Source organism: Myxocyprinus asiaticus, chromosome 14 (assembly GCF_019703515.2).
Source record: "Myxocyprinus asiaticus isolate MX2 ecotype Aquarium Trade chromosome 14, UBuf_Myxa_2, whole genome shotgun sequence".
NCBI classification, from domain to species: domain Eukaryota; kingdom Metazoa; phylum Chordata; class Actinopteri; order Cypriniformes; family Catostomidae; genus Myxocyprinus; species Myxocyprinus asiaticus.
The window spans coordinates 40,463,220-40,481,716 of NC_059357.1; positions in this window are offsets into that span (position 1 = coordinate 40,463,220).

The following is an 18,497-nucleotide window of genomic DNA, read 5'->3' on the forward strand; positions in this document are numbered from 1 at the left end:
ATATATATATATTATAATAATCTACATCATACTATATGGTATTATATTGGAGTAGATTTGAATTTTTACTATTTTCATTATATTGTTATAATTAAATATCATTATATTAGTATGTGTCATTATACAGTTGTGCTCAAAAGTTTGCATACCCTGGCAGAAATTGTGAAATTTTGGCATTGATTTTGAAAATATGACTGATCATGCAAAAACTTCTTTCAAAAATGTTTAAGGATAGTGATAATATGAAGCCATTTATTATCACATAGTTGTTCCTTTTTAAATCATAATGATAACAGAAATCACCCAAATGGCCCTGATCAAAAGTTTACATACCCTTGAATGTTTGGCCTTGTTACAGACACACAAGGTGACACACACAGGTTTAAATGGCAATTAAAGGTTAATTTCCCACACCTGTGCCTTTTTAAATTGCAATTAGTGCCTGTGTATAAATAGTCAGTGAGTTTGTTAGCTCTAACGTGGATGCACTGAGCAGGCTTGATACTGACCCATGGAAAGCAGAAAAGAACTGTCAAAAGACCTGCGTAACAAGGTAATGGAAATTTATAAAGATGTAAAAGGATATAAAAAGATATCCAAAGCCTTGAAAATGCCAGAAAGTACTGTTCAATCACTTATTAATAAGTGGAAAATTCAGGGATCTCTTGATACCAAGCCAAGGTCAGGTAGACCAAGAAAGATTTCAGCCACAACTGCCAGAAGAATTGTTCGGGATACAAAGAAAAACCCACAGGTAACCTCAGGAGAAATACAGGCTGCTCTGGAAAAAGACGATGTGGTTGTTTCAAGGAGCACAATATGACAATACTTGAACAAATATGAGCTGCACAGTCAAGTTGCCAGAAAGAAGCCTTTACTGCGCCAATGCCACAAAAAAGCCCTGTTACAATATGCCCGATAACACCTTGACACACCTCACAGCTTCTGGCACACTGTAATTTGGAGTGACGAGACCAAAATAGAGCTTTATGGTCACAACCATAAGCGCTATGTTTGGAGAGGGGTCAACAAGGCTTCTAATGAAAAGAATACCATCCCCACTGTGAAGCATGGTGGTGGCTCGCTGATGTTTTGGGGGTGTGTGAGCTCTAAAGGCACAGGGAATCTTGTGAAAATTGATGGCAAGATGAATGCAGCATGTTATCAGAAAATACTGGCAGAAAATGTGCATTCTTCTGCACGAAAGCTGCGCATGGGACGCATTTGGACTTTCCTGCACGACAATAACCTTAAGCACAAGGCCAAGTTGACCCTCCAGTGGTTACGGCAGAAAAAGGTGAAGGTTCTGGAGTGGCCATTACAGTCTCCTGATCTTAATATCATCGAGCCACTCTGGGGAGATCTCAAACGTGCGGTTCATGCAAGACGACCAAAGACTTTGCATGACCTGGAGGCATTTTGCCAAGATGAATGGGCAGCTATACCATCTGCAAGAATTTGAGGCCTCATAGACAACTATTACAAAAGACTGCATGCTGTCATTGATGCTAAAGGGGGCAATACACAGTATTAAGAACTAAGGGTATGTAGACATTTGAACAGGGGTCATTTCATTTTTTTCTTTGTTGCCATGTTTTGTTTTATGATTGTGCCATTCTGTTATAACCTACAATTGAATATGAATCCCATAAGAAATAAAATATATGTGTTTTGCCTGTCACTCATGTTTTCTTTAAAAATGGTACATATATTACCAATTCTCCAAGGGTATGCAAACTTTTGAGCACAACTGTATATTTAATTATATTATTACTGCAACGTTCTCTTGTTATGCTATATGAACATACCTTTGAGAACTTAAGCTTGTGATTCACTTTCATCTCATGAGTTTGCATACCCCTTGTAGAATTAGTAAAATTTTAGGAATACGAGTGTTCGTATTATAGGTTATTATTACTATTATTATTATTATTAATATTATTATTATCATTGTGTGGGTGTGTGGTTATGTGTGTGTATGTGTGTATAAGTACTGCCCCTCAAAAGCGACAATATATTGCATCATCCCACAGAGCACAAAGGTTGCGGACTCCCCTGGTTGTCGTGCTCTGGGGTTTGCATGCCCTTGGCCCTTGGCATGATTTGTCGCTGCCTTGGGGGTCGATGAGTTCTGCATTTCTTTCTTTCTTTTTTTTTCTTTTTTTTTTTCTGGGTGCCTCGGTTGCCCTGAGTATCGGAACTGGGTCTTGATATTATGTACTGTTGGGAAGAACTTCAATTGTATCCCAATATTCCAGAGTATCAAAGCTGGATCTCTACATCATGTGGCCACTGGTGGGTGGGCACAGAGGTGTACTGAAAAAACTGGAAAAAAAGGAAATTGCAATATTAGTATGAGCAAAGGCAAGAGACACAGGCACAGCTATCAGGCAGCCTTTGGGTGTGGTGCACCATGCTGGGGGCCAGGGAGTGTGGAATTCTGGGCGGGATTGATTGTGTGGGCTCAGCTGCTAATTTGTTTCCTGGGGATGCTGGTATTATTCTGTTCTTGAGATACTGTCTTTGGGGCAATACTGCATAAGTGAGTATGTATATGTATGTATACACTGTAGATGTATGAATGTATGTGAATGTAAGTGTATGTACAGTATACTGTATATATGTATGTATACTGTATGTATATATGCATGTGTGTGCGTATATGCATGTATATGTATGTGTGAGTCTGTCTGTCTGTCTGTCTGTCTCTGTGTGTTTACATGTATATATAATATATTTAAAAAATTATCATTCATCATATTTGACAAGGGATGTGTAAACCTATCTTTTAACTGCCCTGTTGACTCCTCATATATGCAATCATTCAACAACACTTTTAACATATCACTTTTTTAACCTTTATATTTTTTTCCTTTATTATATTAGCTATTTATACACCATAATCAGTTGTACCAGTTATCTTATACACTTCAACATATTTAAAAGTAAATCCAGCCGTCTGCTGCTGTATGTCATCTGTCGTCTGTATTGTATGTTGTGCATTATATATATCTCTATATATATATATTATATATATGGAGTGGTGGTGGTGTAGTGGACTAAAGCACTGAACTGATAAGCAAAAGGTTGTTGATTCAATCCCCACAGCCACCACCATTGTGTTCTTGAGCAAGGCACTTAACTCCAGGTTGCTCCAGGGGGACTGTCCCTGTAATAAGGGCACTGTAAGTCGCTTTGGATAAAAGCATCTGTCAAATGCATAAATGTAAATATCTCCTTTTATGTACTTTTTGGTTGTTATTGTTGTTGTTGTTTTTTTGTATCCTCAGTAATGTATATTATTTATGTATGTATTTGATACTAAATTGTCTATGTAAGTGCTTATGTATGTTTTTCTTCTGTTGTTTTCTGTTATACCCTTTTCGAAGCATCACATATGTAGGGCTTTACTGGTTGTTTAGATCAGTGTTACTATCAGAAATAATTAATAATTATTTCTTTAGTTATTAATTAATATTTAAATTAATTAATTGAATCTAACCTCAAATGGGGCTCCAGTAAATGTAGTGCGCTACGTTTAGCAGCGGGTTTGGTTATTAGCAATAATTAATCAAATTATCAAAGATAATTATTAATTATTAAAATCAATAGAACATTTTCTAATCCTTTAAATCAACAATTATCAAAGATAATCATTAATCATTAACATCGATGAAATATTAATTAAAATTAACACTAGCTTACTGATCATTCAAATTCAACAATCATCAAAGATAATTATCAATTATCAAAAATCAATAGAATATTAATAAGGATTAATATTGACGGGGCACCACCCTGAAATCAGGGACTAATAACCAGATAGTATAACAGTCTCAATATTAGATTGTTTTCTTAGGAAAATCGACAACCAAAGAATATCGATTTTCGGAAAAAAAAAAAAAAAAAAAACAGTGAATGAAGGCTTGAATCCGTGCACTGACATCCCGCTAGCATGACACAGGTGTATGCAAAACAAACCAAAACACTTCTCTTTGTAATATAACAAAGTTTATTTATGCAGTAATATCAATTAATAATTAATACAATGCGGTCAATAAACTTCCGACTTACAACTACAAGCTAACCAGTGATATGATTAGATATGGTAACCAAAATAATCCTATAACACATGAGGGTGTGTGTGTGTGAGAGTGTGTAAGGAGGGACACGCACAAAATGGCGGATGTGACTCTCGTGGAGAGTATGTCATGCGAGACTTCTGGCCAGAGAATATGGCCGCGAATGTGGGCGTAGAGAAACCAGTCAATGGTAGCTTAGGGACAAAGCTGAGCTTTATCACGAAGCTATCTACTAGCCAAAAATGTGTGCGAGAATAAAGTGATGGCCCCAAAGCCGGTTTCGCGATCGTGGGAGAGATTCTTTAATGGATAAACTCAGTTTGCCGGTCTCACCCGCGGTGGCGGAAATGCACAACAGCCCAATGTGGTTGGACTACAATACAGCAAATCTCATTTGTGATAATTAATACCCTGATTATTAATAATGAGCGGACACGGCGATCCGTAAACTGTACAAGCAATAACCTTGATACACAAGAATAACACACTATAATATTCTATCTCTGCCCAGATGTAAACCTCTTACTTGAATCGTACGAGGATGTAGAATGTGTGTTCATCCGTCCTTTAACTCCGACCTGGTTCCTTGAGGCTCGGGTGATGACGGGAGGCCGTTTCCTCGCTCTGTCGGCGGGCGGTACGGCTGCTGATTCTCGGAGGGCTGGCGGAGAAATCAGTGACGTCGACTTGACTGAAGATGGAAGAGAAATCTTTTATCTCTTCACTTGTGCAGGCAAACGGATGAAGATGCGGATTGCTCGGCGGTCTCCTTCAGAGCCGTTAGAGTGTTCGGTGGAACACAGAGTAATCTCAACTCGTCCAGCGAGATGGAGATTATATGGCCACAGTTTAAAGTCGGGCGTTACTTCCTTGTGCCATGAGGCTGCACCTGAGAACAGCGATGAGCTGCGTCTACACATGGCGAGCAAAGTTGTTGGAAGCAAATCCCGGAAGCATTTCAGAGGTATTTCTACTCCTGATGATGTCATGGTTGAGGTGCGTTCTGTTGTGTGCCTCATCCAGTAGGAGCTGAGAGTTCAATCCTTTAGTGAGCAAGGCTTCATGGGATTTGTAGTCTGTTTTGGACTCCCTTTGTTTGATTTTGGCATGATTTTTATCTGTAAAATTGATGACTTGGTATGTGGGCCTGAGTTAGGTTTTACGACTGTGTTAGGCCTGCCTTTGTCTTCTATCTGAATACATGAGGCCCAACACATATTATACCCAATGCCTTTTGAATGTTTTGCTGAATTAAATAAATAAATAAACAAATTCCATGAGACTCATGATTGTTATGAAAGCATACAATAAGGTTTGGTGCGAAACAAACCAAAATCGAATTATTTAGTGAAAATGTTCACTGACCGTTATTCTCCTGTGTGCGTTCATGAGTCTGCACGCAAGCTTTAGCACTCTTTGCACGAGAGCAACAGTAGTTATGCAGCACGTGTGAGATGGGGTGTTCAAGCGAAAACTCATTTTGTTTCGCTTCAACAGGACCACCATCTTTATTAACAACAAAAAACACAACATAGCTGCACACAAACCAGAGAACAGAACTTACAAACATGTCTGAAGAGATTGTAGTGGAAGAATAGATGCATGTCTTTGTCCAGCCTCATTTGTTTGATCCGGATCCTCAATCAAAAAGTGTGATGGAGGAGGCTGAAGTGGACGGGGTTACTGGGCGGACACCAAATATAGAAACCAAGTGATCGACAGAATGTCCCGTTGCTTGTCATAGCTGCTTTGGACAAAAAACTCTGATTAACATAGAAAACATAACTTTTATTGCGTGTCGTTTGGCATCTGAATAGAACACAGTGTGACTGTAGCTACTTTCAACCCCATCTCTCTGCTTGATGGAGAACTCCACAGAAATGAATCTATTCTTCCACTATAAACACTTCAGAAATGTTTGTAAGTTCTGTTCTCTGGTTTGTGTGCAGCTATGTTGTGTTTTCTGTTATTAATATCACTGGTGGTCCTGTTGAAGTGAAAAAAAAAACAAGTTTTTACTTGAATGCCCATCTCACACGTGCTGCATAACTACTGTTGCTCTCCTGCAAAAAGCTCTAAATCTCATGCAGACTCATGAATGTGCACAGGAGATCAACAATCAGTGAAATTGTTTACTAAATAATACATTTGATTTCAGTTTGTTTCACACCAAACCTTATTGTACGCTTTCATAAAAATCATGAGTCTCATGGAATAATTTATTAGACTTCTGAATTATACTTTTGCATTCTTTTGAAACTTGAAGTTGTGGTCACCATAAACTGCCATTATATGACATCACTGAGAATTGTTTTTTTTTTTTTTTTTTTTTTTTCACAATTTCTCCCTTTGTGTTAAAAAAAAGAAAGTCATACAGGGTTATAACAACACAGGGGTGAGTAAACAGTGGCAATTTTTTATTTTTGGGTGAACTAATCCTTTAAGGTATACTGGTGCACCACCATCATCTTTAAAACTGATTGACATGTTAATAAACGAATGGGTGCTTCTCATTACTGAAATTGTGCATCCTTGTTTCTTTTCCTTTCTTCCTTTCCTTTTGTCCTAGCTCCACCCTCTAAGGAAACAAGGAAAGGATGCAAAGAAAGGAAAGAGGACGGAGGGTTCAAAGCAAGATGTATTTGTAAAATGAAATGTCCTTGCTCTCTCACGCATAACTTCAGAGTGTCATCTTTGTGCAGCAGCCTCCTCACGATGCATTTAGAGAATTGATATGTCCTTAATGATGGTGGATTTTGATCGGTTTTTGGGGTCACAGGCTCGAGTACAGAAGAACGAGGAAACAAGGATGCACAATTTAAGAAATTAGAGGCACCCAATAACTTGTACCCATTGCACTTTTAGATGATGAGACTGATCTCACTTTGAAATCAGAAACAGTACGTCAAAAGTTTTTCAGCTGAAATCAGTCTGTGCCCTTCTGGCCCCGACTGCCGGCAGGCTTTTCCCCACCTCTCTAGGGGTGGGGAAGGGGGAGGAGGGGAGGGGAGGGGAGGGAAAAACAAAACAAACAAAAAAAGAGGAGAGGGAAGGGGCAAGGTGGAGCGACAGTGAGAGAGAGAGAGGAGAGAGAGAAAAAAACTTGCTCGCCAGTTCCCAGACACGCTGTTACCTGGTCCTCGATCACTCCTTCGCCCTCTGGTGGATGACAGCCACTCCTCCCCGAGCGGACCGGAGCCAGTCCTCCGACCCCTGGTGGATGGAACACCCCTCCACGTTTTGGCGGCCAGTAGGGAACTCCTCCGCCCCTGGCAGTGACTCCACCGCTCCAGGTGGCCGGCAGCGAGCACCTCCTCCCCAGGGTTAAAATGGGAAAGGAGGAGGTGGGAACCGGCTGAAGAATCAAAGTAATATTTTAATAGGAACTTAAACAAAAAGACACAAAAACATAAACGCACACATGGCAGCTGCATGTGGCTCTCTCTCTCCCGAACTGCCACATTCTGCCTCACTTATCCCTCTCCTTGGCTGATTTGCTCGATTGGGGGCCAGGCGTGCATAGTCACGGCCCTGCCCTCCTCCTCGTCACACACACATATTACATGTATTGACTATAGTATTAACAGTCAGTTATGCATAATTATAAGCAACTAACCCTAAGCCAAAACTTTACCCTAACCCTACACCTATAGTAAGTACATGTTGTTAATTAGTAATAATCAGTAATTACTTGTGTAATTACACTGTAACAAGGACACTGTAAAATAAAGTGCAACCCATATTTTGTTTACCATACATCCTAACCCAAACTCCAACACTAAATGTAACTATCAGTGGAGTAAAATTTTTATTTCAGAACAAAATTAATTATGTTCAACATTGTTTATTTGAATGTGATTACTTTCTGGTTTCAAAGGGACCAGAACCAGTGTCTCTGAGGGCTGCTTGCACAACATGCTATCATTAGCGCCACAGGAAAATGGGGTCGATGTCAGGGTACTGGAGCATTCAGTATGTCAACTTCTCGTGTGATCAATACATCAAGTTAAAATGTTGTAGGATATGTTATTAAAGACTCCTGTTGAAAGAGAAAGTTTCGTTGGGACATATTTAAGGGTACACCCCACTTTTCTTAATAGCCAATAGCTATAAACCATGATTTGCTACTTGCTAGTCAGTTGCAGGTGGTATTAGAGGAGGGACATTCTCATTCTAGAGAGCATTTGATTGGACCTGTGTAGTGCAAGATGAGTCATCAATATTTTTGGACTTTTTGGAAAATTGAGAAGAATTCAACCATGAAAAACATTTTGAATAGAAGAACGGACAATAAAAAATAGCTGATTTGATGACATCAAAAGTCTCAAGTATTATAACACAATGGGTCTCATTCACTTATAATTGCAATTTGCGTACTTATCTTCTACTTTGGTAAAAATTTCTAGTACGTTGAGAATTAATATAGTTTCCCAAATGAATAGAATTGGTCACAGTTATATTAGCTGGTCAGGTCTTAAACTCACTTGTTCAAGTGTGCTGATTTAGTGGTGAAATAAAGTGTTGTGTCCTGTCAGTGTACTTTAGCTTAAGCCTTGGATAAAGAAAAGCATAGAAATCCCCTCAGCTGAGGTTAAATCCTGACATTATAACCTTTCTCAGATTTCCAGAAGAACATCTGTGGTCTATGGGGAGAGTAAAAGAGTTTCCTTATGAAGGGATTACAAAACTATATGGTTCAGGCAGGTTGCTGTAGAGTATGCAGTATTACTTAATGTTTGCACTAAAAATAACTAGATTTTTATTCATGTTTCTTGAGAAAATGTCAGTGGTTGTTGACCATGCAAGAGTTGTCATCATGATGCTATTGGGACAAATTGACCCAAACCACAGTGCTGTCTCAGTCTGAACTTCAATTTGGCAACATCTGCCCTGATTAAAATGGTCATGATAATGCAGAAAGGGATGCATGCAGTGGGCACTGGACAGATTACAACCTTATGATGTGCTGATTTCAAGGGCAGATGCAACCATTTAGTCCCAAAGTTATTATCATTAATGATGTAACACTTTACAATAAGGTTTCATTAGCTAACATTAGTTAAAAATATTAGTTAACACGAACAAACAATAAATAATACTTTTAAAGCATTTATTATCTTGGTTGATATTAATTGCAATATACAGTATAGTAATACATTTTTTAAATCAAAAGTTGTATATGTTAACATTAGTTAATGGACTATGTACTAACATGAACTAACAATGAACAATTGTATTTTTATTGACAAATATTAACAAACTGTGGTGGTTGGGGCATGGTTAAGTGCCGGTTTGTGAATGGAGAGCGAGATCATGAGATGAGAAAGGTAAGGATCATCACCTGGCAATGATTGTCTATAACAGCTGTTTGTCATTGCAGTGAGAGTTGAGACAGGCTTTATGAGCGAGCCAGATGCCAGTGCTGGGAGAGAGAGAGATGAGCTTACAGCGTATGTGAACCAGAAACCAGTTCTGCTGAAAAGTAAACATTGAGTGTGTTAAATACTGAAAAGTATAAAAATAAAAGTACCTTCTGAGTTGGATTTCACCATCTCCCCCTTTGTCCTTACTCCCATCCTAACAACTTTGTTACACTGGTGCCGAAACCCAGGAATAAATGGAGGAAGAACACCGCCATGGATCCCTCACCTCTGGAGGATGTGGTCAAGAACCTCGCCAGCATCCATCAGACCCAACATCAGGCCCTCCTCGAGCTGCGCAGCGAACAGAAGCAGCGATTCATTGCACTCCTCCAGGCCCAAACGGAGGACCAGCAGATGTTCCGGAGCTTGCTGCACCAGAAGGGTGCTGCCATCGCGACCCCGGACCCGCCCCAAGTCCCGCTAGTCAAGATGGGCCCACTAGACGATCCGGAAGCCTTCTTGGAGCTCTTTGAGTGGATGGCGGGGGCATGTGGATGGCTGGGAGGTCCGGTTAATTCCACTGCTGTCCGGGGAAGCCAACTTGTGGTGCAGCATTTACCAGTGGAGAACCTCCTTGTGTACACTGACTTGAGAAAAGCCATTCTGCAACGGGTCGGCTGGACACCAGAGCAGCAGCGCCAGCGCTTCCGCTCCCTTACCATCGGCGAGTGCGGCCGCCCATTTGCCTTCACCCAACAGCTCCGGGATGCCTGCCGGAGGTGGTTGCTGGCTGAGCAATGCGACACTGGATCTATCGTCGATCTCGTGGTACGGGAGCAGTTCATCGCTCGACTTCCGAGAGGGACGGTGGAGTGGGTCCAGTGCTACAGCCCGCCGTTGCTCCAAACGGCCATCCAGCTAGCAGAGGACCACATGGTGGCATATTCAGAAGCCAGTGAGCCCCGAGACCCTTCTCTCTCTCTCTCTCACTCTCCTGTCTCCCATCCTTCCCTTGCTTTCCTTGCTTTTTTTTTTTTTTTTCCGGTTACCGCTCCCGGAAATGGGGATTAGCCCTTCTCATACCGGCTCCTCGATTCCCTGGTTTCCCCTGCCCCTCTCCACTCTCACTACCAGGGTGGTGGACCCGCTGTCACAGGTGCAGGTGTGGAGCCAGGGCCGGTCTTTTGGAGCTGCGGGAAGCCCGGGTATTTGCGGGACCAATGCCCGATGATGGAGGTGGGGACATTGGTTCGGGTACCCGCCGTGCCACAGGCCACCCCGATCGAGCTGGGACGTACTGCATACCTGTGAGTATTAAGGGGGGTACATATCAGGCCTTGGTGGATTCGGGTTGCAGCCAAATCTCCATCCATCAATGCCTGGTTCAAGACGACACAAGGCTAGTCACAAGGTGAAGGTAACATGTGTTCATGGGGATATCCACGATTATCCTGTAGTGACCGTGACGATTCAGTTTCGGGGACAAAAGCATAGTGTCGAGGCTGCGTTTAGTTCACGCCTCATCCATCCGCTAATTTTGGGCACAAATTGGTCAGCATTTTCCACATTATTAAGGGAAATTTGTGTGGATAGCTCCTGTAACAGAGTGTTTTGTGTGGGATTTGTGATGCACTGGCTGGGGAGGCGTAGCTGGGGCCGTCTACGTCAAGATGACGTAAGGGAGGGGGAAGTCTCGGTTTCCAGAGCCCTTAGAGGATTTCCTGCAGGGGATTTGCCTTTGGAACAGATGCGAGATGAGACTCTTAGGCACGCCTTTGACCAATTGAGATTGAATGATGATCACCATCTTCAGCCAGACATTGTACTCGCCTATCCGTATTTTTCTATTAGAAATGACCAGTTGTATCGAGTGACGCAGGACACTTAGACAAAGAAATATATGACCCAGTTATTGATACTGAAGAACCATCTGGAAATTTTATTCCAGACGGCTCATTATAATCCGATGGCGGGTCACTTAGGGCAGGAAAAGACACTGAAGTGTCTAACGGCCCATTTCTATTTGCCAGACATATGCGGGGATGTTTGCAGATGGTGTGCGGCATGCCGTGAATGTCAGCTGGTGAATCCGCCGGCCACCCCAAGAGTGCCTTTGTGCCTGCTTCCTTTGATCAAGGTCCCCTTCGATAGAATTGCCATGGACCTCGTCGGGCCAATAGAGCGGATGGCACACGGACATCACTTTGTGTTGGTTCTGGTGGACTATGCAACATGATATCTGGAAGCAGTGCCTTTACGCAACATCTCAGCACGTAGTGTTGCGGAGGCACTCTTCAAAATTATCTCCCGACTGTGGATTCTGAAAGAAATTCTCACTGATCAAGGCACAACTTTTATGCCACGTACACTACACAAGCTGTACGAATTATTGGGCATTAAATCGATTCGGACAAGCATGTACCACCCGCAAATGTACAGCTTGGTCAAATGGTTTAATAAAACCCTGAAAAACATGATTTGTACATTCGTGCACGAAGATGCTCAGAATTGGGATAAGTGGCTTGAACCCCTTTTATTCGCAGTGTGAGAGGTCCCACAAGCCCCACGGGATTCGCCCCATTTGAATTATTGTATGGCCGTAAGCCTCGTGGTATTTTAGATGTCGTGAGGAAAAATTGGGAGGAGGGACCTTCAAACAGCAACATCTGGGGTTCCACTTGGGTCACGGGCAGGTGTGCCCCAAATTGATTAGACCGCAGCGGTTGCGGCCTGCCCGAGACCCAAGACCAAAATGGAGTTGAGACAGTTCCTGGGGCTGGCTGGCTATTATAGGAGGTTTGTGCCTAATTATTTGGATGTCACCAGCCCGCTGACCAATCTCACTAAAAGGGAGCTCCAGACCTGGTCCAGTAGTCGGAGCCGTGCCAACAGGCTTTTATGCAAGTGAAAACTGCACTTTGTGGTGGGCCGTTGTTACATGCTTCTGATTTTTCTCTCCCTTTTGTTGTACAGACTGATGTGTCGGACAGGGGGTTGGGAGCCGTGATGTCCCAGCTGGTGGAGGGGGAGGAGCTCTGTACATCAGCTGGAAGCTTTCGGCGAGAGAGGCGAGGTACAACACTGTGGATCTGTCCATCAAGTGGGCAGTCATCACCCTTCGGTACTACCTCCTGGGACAGTCTTTCACTCTCTGTTCAGACCACCCCCCTCCAGTGGCTCCACTGCATGAAGGATACAAATGCGCAGATCATCCGTTGGTATCTGGCCCTTCAGCCTTTTAAGTTTGAGGTAGTCCACAGACCGGGGCTGTAGATAGCTGTTGCAGACTTTCTCTTCAGAAACTGGGGGGGGGGGGGGCAGTACCGGGAAGGCCAGATGGTCCCCGGCCTGAGTTGGGCGATGAGGGTATGTGGTGGTGGGGGCGTGGCTAAGTGCAGGTTTGTGAATGGAGAGCGAGATCAGGAGATGAGAACGGTAAGGATCATCACCTGGCAATGATTGTCTCTAACAGCTGTTTGTCATTGCAGTGAGAGTGGAGACGGGCTTTAAGAGCGAGCCAGATGCCAGTCCCAGGAGAGAGAGAGTGCTGAGCTTATAACGTGTGTGAACCAGAAACCAGTACTGCTGAAAAGCAAACACTGAGTGTATTAAATACTGAAAAGTATAAAAATAAAAGTACCTTCTGAGTTGGATTTTGCCATCTCCTGCTTCCTCCTTGCACCCATCCTAAGAAATTTGTTACACAAACATTATTAATTTAATAATACATTTAGTTTTCGATGCACAGTGTATTCTCTCTCCCTTGCACTGGTGTACCCAGCTCTTCCCTTATCTCCCTCCTGCTGATTAGGCAACTCTTATTTATTAAGCACTTCCATTTTCTGCTGCACATGTGAAACACCAAAAGCCAAATACTACAAAAGTGTGACGAAACGGCGCTACCTGATAAAACTGCACATCCAGCGTGAGAGCAGAGCGGGATCCATCTCTCTTACCCACACAGTGCTAGTCACACTTCCCTTCCCTTACCTAATTTGAATTAGACACAGAATTATTATATATACCCATATGATATGGGAACCTCAAAGACTCCGTGTTTCTGTTATTATAATTATATTAAATATTGTTTATTTGGGGAAAATAAGTCACTTTTCTGGAGGTTGTTTTTATAGTTTCTACATGTGTTTAGGATACTGTTTTGTTTTAAATTCCATTATTTTTTTATTTTTAGTAACCAATATTACATCTTTGTTAATGAGAAGCATGGTTTTACCTGTGAATACCATGATTTTACTAATACCACAGTTAAACTCTGGATACTATGCAAGAACTATGGCACCAGTGTTAATCTCATCAACGAAATCACTGACAAAAACGTTAATTGACGAAGGGTCTAATTAAACCACTGGAGTCGTATGGATTACTTTTATGCTGCCTTTATGTGCTTTTTGGACTTTCAAAGTTCTGACCACCATTCACTTGCATTGTGAGGACCTTACATTTGTGTTCTGCAGAAGAAATAAAGTCATACACATCTGGAATGGCATGAGGGTGAGTAAATGATGAGAGAATTTTCATATTTGGGTGAACCATTCCTTTAAGGACAAAGCTATTAGTTTTTCTCCTCTACAAATATTTTCGGTTCTAATGAACTTAAATAGAAGGAAAAAGATCATTTAATAATTAAGAGCCTGATGATAGATCATAATCAGCAAAGAAGTCCTACTGTCAGAATGTTTTTTTTTTTTTTTTTTTGTTTGTTTGTTTGTTTTTGTTTTAAAAGCCCTATATAAATTAAGTATTAAGTAAACATTTTATAGATATTATTGTTGATAATATCAGTAAATTTACATCTTTATCCATGCTTAATCAATGCTTTACTGTTATATGTGCATTCTATTTGACAAAGAAATATGCAGTAATAATATTGTAAAAAAGCATTTGCGATTCAATAATAGTGTCATTAATTTTGCAATTCCATTGGACACAAGTGGCACAGAAATGACACATTTCAGCTTTAACTAAACTACACATTAAAATTAACAGCCATAGATTAAAAATTAAACTGAATTGAACTGAAATGAAAGGACAAATTGAAAATAAAATATAAAAACTAAATACAAAATTCAAAACTTTAATAACCCTGTTCAAAATTTTGTAACAAGTGCCCATTGCAAAACTGTCTGGGCTTGGCCACAACTCTCGTAGGCTGCTTCCTGTTTCCTCTCTGTGTGTTTATATATGGGTCAGAGTGGGATGGCTTCACCTCCAGACTCACATTCTACATCAATGCCCAGACGGATGATGACAAGAGCGGAAGGTCTGCTGAAAACAGGGCCTCTGTATATCATGTGTTGCCACTCACTGGTGTGTTATACTTGGTTTGGATTCTCCCTCCTGCCCCAAATGACCCATAATTAGACAAGAGCGGATATTCTCTCAGAGTGTTTGCTCTGTGGTTTTTGTGGAATGAGAGGGTTGAGTTGAGTCATCGTAGGAAGTGACCGGAATTGACAATATCCATATTTGCTGAAAAATAAGGGGTGTGGTTGAGAACTGATCACTCATGGTTTACAGATCTGCTGTAAATGATGTTGTAAAATTAATTGCCATCATTTTAACTTGTGGGTTTCTTTATTCAAGCCCATTTTACAAAAAAAAAAAAAAAAAAAAGGATAACCTGTCAATTCAGTTTGACACCATGCCCAGGGTCCAAAATTAACACTCACCAAGCACCAAATCTAGTCAAGTTTTACATTATGGTAAAGTTCATCAATAGTTTATCTAGAATTCTCCTTTTTCTTCTTCTTCTTCTACAGAACTCCATGTGGCAACACATACAGAATGTGGAATGTTCCTCACATTAAGAAAAGCTAAGTGCTGTTTTAAGCATCATATTGAAAGAAAGTAAAAAAAAAAAAAAAAAATCTTAATTTTTTTAACTTGAAATGCTCTCAAAATTTATTTTCAACTAAGATCAAGAGACTCACCAGAGTGACAAATGCACTGAGCACAATTGCTTAAACAAATGTGCAATCAAAGACTATAGACACCGGAGATTCATTCCTTTTCTTTTTTTTTGTTATTAATTGAAGTTACTATTATAGGTGCTCTTCCTCTGCACAAAATGAAGATATAATTGGAGATTTATGTGATAAATTTTTACCTGTGCTTTTATATTTCATTAGCGTTTAAAGTTTAAAAACCGCCTGACTCCAAACAATGTAACATGGACTTCATCTCATATTGATTTATCTTATTAACCTGAGGTCATCTCTTACCTCTCCTATAAATCAATAAATATTTAAGTCTATGCTGTTTGTGCGTGGGAACACCATGGATTCCTTCTGTATTTATTGAATGTAAGTGAACCAACCAACCAACCTAGTTTTGATTCATTCTGGTCAGCTTGTTTTGACTGTACTGATTGAAGTTCACTCACATAAGAAAATGTTCTGGTTTCCATTTCACTGAACCAATAGATCTAACCTCCTTATCGGTCATCCTGGCAGTCATGGGTCATTATGGCTCGGTCACCACAGCCTGGACATGGACCGTTTGTAAACAGTAAGCAGAAAAGGTTGGCTCCTGTGGCTATTACATCACTTTTCAGTTAGATAAGATCATCTGGATTTACTATACAATGCTGTAATAGAGCTGATGTTGCATTAGCCATAATGAAGATAAAGATATTTATCTATATTTGTTGCTCACTGCAGTCTTATTTTCGTATTTTATTAATGGCAAATGTAGGCTTTTCATATATACTGTGTCCTAACCAGATGGAATGCAATAAGATGCAGTGAATGACAAGCAATTTGTCTGTTCACAATGAATGTGAAAATGTTGCGAGAGACATCCACAGCCAGTTAGAACATATTTAATGTTTATTATATATCTATGAAGAAAAGGAGTAGTAATGGTGTAAAAACAGAAACCAAGCAACCAACAAAATGTATTGTTGCTTTCCATGGTAACCTGTTTATTCTCTATTTTTTACCTTTAAATAAAAGTGACGAAAAAGGGCTAAAAATAAATTAACAAAGATTTAAATCTATTAAACCATTACACATCATATATTAATTCAAATATCAGGACTTTCTCAATTCACAGGCACTTCTGTTCCTACGATCATAAGAGGACTGTACATACCACATCCACATGAACAGTTTTATAGGAAAACATTTTTTATTTATTTATTTATTTGTTTGTTTGTTTATTTAATAAATTATTTGTTTAATTTTTCTATTTAATTTAGTTTCATTTTAATGTATTTATTCATTCATTATTTTATAAAATACTAGTTTAATTTCTAAATTAATTTAGGTTAAATGATATTGTATTTATTTAATACATAATACATTCCAAATGTATTTCATTTAATTCTTAATTTAATGTATTTATTTATTATTGAATAAATTATTAATTGCATTTTTATTGAATTTAGATTCATTTTAATGTATTTGTTTATTTAATAAATTATTTAGTTACATTTTTATGTATTTATTTAATACATTTAATTAATTGTTTATTTAATTTAGTGTAATATTTTATTACATTTATTTTTATTAATATTATTTTATCAACATGATCACATGAGAAGTCGGGAAGTGTTTCTGAAAGTTAAAGTACCCTAGGATTGGCCACATTATGCTGACTGACAAGAGCCATCTCCTTTCAGACATTTTTGCATCGGCTTGAGCGTGTTCAATTTCCCTTGTGGCACGACAGGAATCGTGTTGCATCAGCAGTGTGGAAGACCCAGATTCGCGCCCTGCATTGACACCAGGAAGTAACTGCATTCGCAAAATCAGTGATGAGCGTAGTTCAGAGGTTCTCCCTAACATTAAATGTTTACTCCACGGATGATTAGATTTAGGTTTGGGGTTTGGGTTGGGTGGGTACAGTTTATAAAATATGCATTCCTCTTAACTGTATTACAGCCTGTTCAGCTGAAAACAACTAGCTTTTGGCACCCCTCCGTGGACATTTCAACCAGAAATTGGAGCTCACACGTGGCCATATACCCAACAACATTTATCGCTTTTGCCACTGGGGGCAGTGCTTCAAATTTCAGTAAGCACAGGTCAATTTTAGCTAAAGAAAAGTCAACCTACTGTTTCCAATTTCACTGTGAGACCAGTCTGTATTTTAGAGAATTTCATTTTTGTGCTTCATTATGGTAAAATAAATGTACAGGAGAGAGCCTAATTGGTGCCCTTGAGCCAGAGAGGACATGGACATTCTTACAATGCTGGATTCTGCCCTATTTGCGGCCCTGTGGGTGAAAGTACACTTGCAGTTAAGCGTTACTCATTAACCACAAGGTCATGCTAGTTCAAAGAATCCTGATACAAGCAAGGTCTGAATACATTACCCCTTTATACTGTGACATTTGAGTTTCCCTATAAACTGTTTGTGATCCTAGCCCTCACATTTTTATCACATATACAGTTGTGCTCAAAAGTTTGCATACCCTGGCAGAAATTGTGACATTTTGGCATTGATTTTGAAAATAGGACTGATCATGTACACAACAAACGCAAACTTGACATGGTTAAAATAGATTGTGGATAATTCTAACCTGAGGCTAACATTTTTAATTTACGTGATATGCTTGCAAGAGCAATTAATTCAGCATGAAAATAAGTAACAACATGTTTGTAGCAATTGTTTCACTGTCTATAGCTGGGTTTCCATCCAACTATTTTTATGCGCATGTTATGCACTAGGAGGAGGTGGATTTTTGCATTAGTTAAAATGCACATTAAAGTGATGGAAACGGTTTATTTGCAAAACGATGATGTGTTTTGACCATTTGTGCATGTGTTATGAGTGTGCGATAGCTTGATGTGACTAGCCCACCGACAGGTCCGACCTTGGTACACAATTCTTTGAACATAGCTCTTGTCATTCGGAAGTGTTTAACCCACAGCTGGTCGATAAAGTGGATCCTCACAATCCGCCAGAACAATTTTGAGTGCGGGCGCTCCCAGGTATGGGGAGACTGGTGGTGTGTGAGAATCGCAGCTATTTCAGCCCACATTATATCAGATATGACACTTATTCTGCGGTGTCTCGTGGATGCATT